At 40.0% G+C, this 5,281-nt stretch overlaps 1 non-coding gene across 1 annotated transcript; it reads left to right on the top strand.

Moving 5' to 3' along the window:
- Positions 1–222: 222 nt before the first annotated feature.
- LOC145415495 (5S ribosomal RNA) lies at positions 223–341 on the top strand. The gene has a single exon (XR_013900095.1). It is a non-coding gene; the product is annotated as a 5S ribosomal RNA (ribosomal RNA).
- The last annotated feature ends 4,940 nt before the right edge of the window (positions 342–5,281 follow it).

The raw sequence follows: 5,281 nt of genomic DNA, 5'->3' as shown, positions 1-5,281 counted from the left end.
GTGTGTATCTGAGAAGCGAGTAGTACACAATTACTCCATGCTGGCGACTTAAGTATATATTTATTTCTTTAATGTTGATGACTAATGACTCAGAAATAGTTTCACTTTTTTTTCCTTTTTTAAATGAGTGCTGCGGAAGTGATTCTTGGCGAAATATCCATGATTCTATACAGCCATTATTCACATGGTGATTAGGTCAGAAGTTTTTGCTTGAATGGTAATTAGAACGGCCATACCACGTTGAGTACACCGCTTCCCGTCCGATCAGCGAAGTTAAGCAACGTTGGGTCTGGTTAGTACTTGGATGGGTGACCGCCTGGGAACACCAGATGCTGTTGGCATCCCTACGTGTCAAGTGGGGTTGGTGGAGGATTAGAGCCCCTCCCTGTAAAACAATTAACTCTAAGCCCTTGGCCACCCCGTGTGGGATACATGGCGTCTGGCAATGAATGAATGAATGAATGAAGAGGCTTCGTGGCAATCCTTGGTGGTAAACCCGCCCTGTCCCTACCGATTCTCCACCACCGACTCCCCCCAGTCCCGACCAATTTTGGGGAAATTTTTTTTTTTTTTTACTAAAACCTCCGATTTTGGTGAGAAACATTGAAAAATCATAGAGAAATCGCTCATCTGAGGTTTAAAATACCGGATACAGGTAGCCCTACCCTTTATCTTACTGGGTTTTCTATCAAGCTGGTTCCAAGGAAAACGAGTTCTATGGGAGGATAACTATTCCACACCACTGATAAACGGAATTTATTTATTTATTTGGTACGAATTTATATGCAGTATGAAAGTATATTGGTTTTCACACAGTAATATAGGCAATATAAGCATTGTTTCACTCACCAAACACATCAACATACCTGATCTTTTTTTTGACGACATTACCTGATCATCATTTCTGACTGTTTCTTCCTCTAATGCTGTGTAAAAATTGTCCTCCACATTGTCATCTACTGGGGAATCACTCTGGCCTTGAATTTCGTACTGTGGCACGACATGTCTTTACTGGCCAGGTTACTGGTAACAGGTGAATTGCCAAGAAAATGGTGTGCAGGGGGAGGGAGATCATGTGGGGTAAGGCATTGTCCCTGCCTGGCATCTTGTAGAGGAAGGTGTCCTGCGTATGCATACCAAAAATCATGGGCGAAATTTGAAAAATGTGCAGATGACAGACCTTGCAATTGCGGAGCGTTTATATACGTCAACGGGAGTCACAGTGACAAAACGTTTGGGCGTATATATACATCAATGGGACGCAGCGGGTTAAAATTTTTATGGAGAGTGTTAGGGGGCAAAACTAGTTGGTTAGGTTAGGTTAGGTTAGAATGCACTGATGTGTCAAATCGACGAGATCATAAACACATGTCTTGGATGTCTTACGGCAGACATTTGTAATAACCTATCATAAATAATAACGAAATATATGGCTCCTAGAACCTAACCCCCTGTTTTATATGTAAATATGTCACATTTTCACGGGAAATTGATTTTGCACGAGGTACTGCATAACCCATCTCGTGTTGTATGAAGACTCTACTGTACACCATGATTCAAGTCGTAATATAATGGGTCCATAGAAAATGGGATATTGTGAGGTAGACTGGTCCGAGATAGCGTTGCTGCATCTCATCTTCGATACCATCGTATTTCTTTTGCTATTTTTCGAGTTTTACCCTATTTTCCGTTCATTTTCAAGCAACGGACTTTTTCAAGCAACAGATACTCGTCCCCCCCTATTAGTCCGTTGATTTGAGGGTCAACCATATATATATATATATATATATATATATATATATATATATATATATATGTATATATATATATATATATATATATATATATATATATATATGTATATATATATATATATATATATATATATATATATATATATATATATATATATATATATATATATATATATATATATATATATATTTTTCTAGTTTTATACTTATAGAGGAAAAGAGGAAGAAATGCCTAGAGTGGTTACAGGACCGGGGTTCAATTGAAATAAGAATTGAATGTACTGAGAGCAAGAACCACGTAAAGAGACTGGTGAAGAGGAAAAAGAAGGAGGTAAATGATGATCAAGGAAGAAATATGAACTACTCTGAAAAAAAGAAGTTATTCTGGAGAGAGGTTCGGAAATGTAGATATGAAAACAGAAAGAAATGTGAGGGTGTCAAGGATGTAGGTGGTAGATTATTTTACTCATGGGGATGAAGTAGGGACCAGATGGAAAGAATATTTTGAAAGCCTGGTAAATGGGAATAGAGAGAGCAGAGCCACTGTAAAAATGATTGGTTTGGAGGGAGTGCAGAGAAGGAAAGCAGTACCAGGAAATGTGACACTCGCACAGGTGAAGAGCTCTGTAGGGCTGATGAGGTGAATGCAGGGATGATTAAGTGTAGTGGAGAAATTGGAATGAAGTGCTTGTTGGAGATATGTGAGAAGGCATGGATGGGTGAAACTGTGCCACCAGAGTGGAGAAAGGCTGTGATTGTACTGCTGTAGAAAAAAAAAAAAAAAGTGAGCAAAGTGAGTGCAAGAATTATCGTGGCATAAGTTTACTAAGTGTGGTACGGAAGGTATATGGAAGACTTAGTATAGAAAAAGTAATAGAGATATCAGAAGTCCTAGTGAGTGATGAACATGGTGGCTTCATGAGTGGGGGAGGATGTGTGGATCAAATGTTTCCTGTGAGACAGATAGTGAAGAAGGCTTGTCAGAAGGACTATAAGGTGCTTGTGGCATTCATAGATCTGGAAAAAGCATACGACAAAGTTGACAGAGAAGGACTGTGGAAGGTTCTCCTCATGTACAGTACGGTGTAGATGGTAAGCTGCTAGGTGCCGTCAAGAGATTTTTATGATGGTAGTGAAGCATGTGTAAGGGTTAATGGGCATCTAAGTGAATGGTTCACGATCAGTGGGGGCACGCGACAAGGTTGTGTGATGTCCCCAAGGTTGTTCTATATGTATAGTGTATATATATATATATATATATATATATATATATATATATACAGAGAGAGAGAGAGAGAGAGATGGGGTGATGAGAGAAGTAAAAACAGGAGTAATGGAGAGAGGGATGGCATTGGAAATGAATGGTGATGGATTGAATATCTCAAATTTTTGTTGTATGCTGATGATGCAGTATTTCTTGCAAACACCACACAAGAACTTTCTGAACTATGGCAGAGTTTTGTTGATATCTGTGAACGTCGTGCCTTGAGAGTAAATGTAGAAAAGAGTAAAGTGATCGTTACTGAGAGAGAAGGTGACTCCCAGTGCAATGTTACAGTGAATGGAGAGAGACTACAATTGGTGACAGAGTTCAAATACCTGTGTACAGTGATAGAAAAGAATGGGAAATATGCATAAGAAGTGGAAAGTAGAGTGATACATGGAAGGAAAGTAGCTGGTGCAATGAAGGCGTTGATATGAAACAGTGGCTTGAATGTTGCAGCTGCACGAGGCTTACATGAGAGAGTGTTAGTGCCAACTTTAACATATGGCCGTGAGACTATGGTGTGACGCAAAAATGAAATATCAAGAGTGGGAACAATGGAGATGGGACTGCTGAGGAATGTATGCGGAGTACAGAGAGTGCATAGGATACGAAACAATGTGATTCGTGAAAGATGTGGTGTGGGGAAGTTTGTGGACACCAGAATCAAAGAGAGTGTACTGAGATGGTATGGCCATATGGAGAGAAAGGATAACAATAGAGAGGTGAAAAGTGTATAACTGAGAGTATTTGAAGGAGGAAGGAGGCGAGGTAGGCCAAGGATAAGGTGGAGCGATATGGTGGATGAGTGCGTGAGGAAGAAAGGTTTGGAATTTGGTGAGCCTAGGGGACTGAAAAGAGATGAGTTGGCTGGATGATTATTGTGAGGAGAAGCGCGTCATCAGGGATTTGGCACCCTTTTTAACTTGACAGCGTCCAGACTGACTCTATCAGACACATGTATGTGAAGCTACAGAACGTGGTGAATATTTTTGGTGTATCAGATGAAGCCAGGATTCCGGGGCTTGAATGGTGAACGAATGGAAGCGTGGCCACTTTTTATGGGCAAATTTGGGCTGTCTGGACATTGCTACTCCTCACCCTGCCCTAGAGTGGCAAAGGAGGTTCGGATGATGATGATTATATATATATATATATATATATATATATATATATATATATATATATATACACATTATATTGATAGATCGACAGATTGATAGTTAGATAAATATACACATATATACATACACAAATATATGCATATATAAGTATAAATATATACACTTTTTTTTATGCAAGGAAGAAGGAGCCAAAGGCCAGGAGCCAGCAAACCGTTCCTTCCAAGAAAAAAACAAAAATGATACAGTACATAAGAGAGCCAAATTTAAGATCCATTCATTACGAGATGCCTGGACGCATTGTGTTTCAAAGACTGGAGATCATAGAAAGTAGGAAATACAGACAGAGGGAGACAGCAACAGAGTTGACCTGTTTCATAAATGAAGGACTGGGAGTAACGGTTAACTTCTCCATTAGAGAGCTGGACAGAGAAGGGGTGAGAGTTTGTTGCTAAACAGGTGCTATGCGCCCGTCATAGAGGTGGAGGGAGGCAAACAAACAGTTCAGAGGAGCAGTGACCATTGAAGCAGCGACAGAAAAGAGATAAAGATGCAACAGTGCAGCAAAGAGATAGAGGTTGAAGGAAGCCAGTAAGAGCAGGAGAGTTAATAAGACAAAAAGCCTTTGACTCCACCCTATTGAGAAGAGCTGCATGTGGGGTACCTTCCTCCACACGGGAGTTGTACTCTTCACAGGGGCGAATAAAACCTGTGCATAAAGTCAACAACTGTGCAGGGGTGAAGAAGGTACAGAGTCAGCTTAGCACACCTGATCTCTAGGAAGCGGATTTTACAATGGATGTAATATGATCTTTCCAAGATAAGTTCCAAGATGTTGAAACCCGTATGTTTAAGCATGATGCAGGATTAAGCTGGATATTATTAAAAATTAGTGGGTACTCCTGTGAAAGATTTTATCGGATTGATAGGTATAAGAACTGAGTCTTTGATGCATTAACCCCTACAATCACGCTGTCGGGATGGTGCCGACAGTACAAAACGTCTCAAGTAATCCCAGTGACGTGATGGTGCCGACAGCAAAATTCGAGCATTGTAGTTCGTCTCTAACTGCTTCAATCTAGCTAATTTTTTGCTAAAGAGTAGCTTAATTTATTGGCAACATTGTCCACAAGCACTTGTAG

Source organism: Coenobita brevimanus, chromosome 102 (genome assembly GCF_032717465.1).
Source record: "Coenobita brevimanus isolate Jiangsu-jjx chromosome 102, ASM3271746v2, whole genome shotgun sequence".
NCBI lineage: Eukaryota > Metazoa > Arthropoda > Malacostraca > Decapoda > Coenobitidae > Coenobita > Coenobita brevimanus.
Note: the sequence above shows the minus strand (reverse complement) of the source record. Positions and strands in the feature narration are given on the sequence as shown.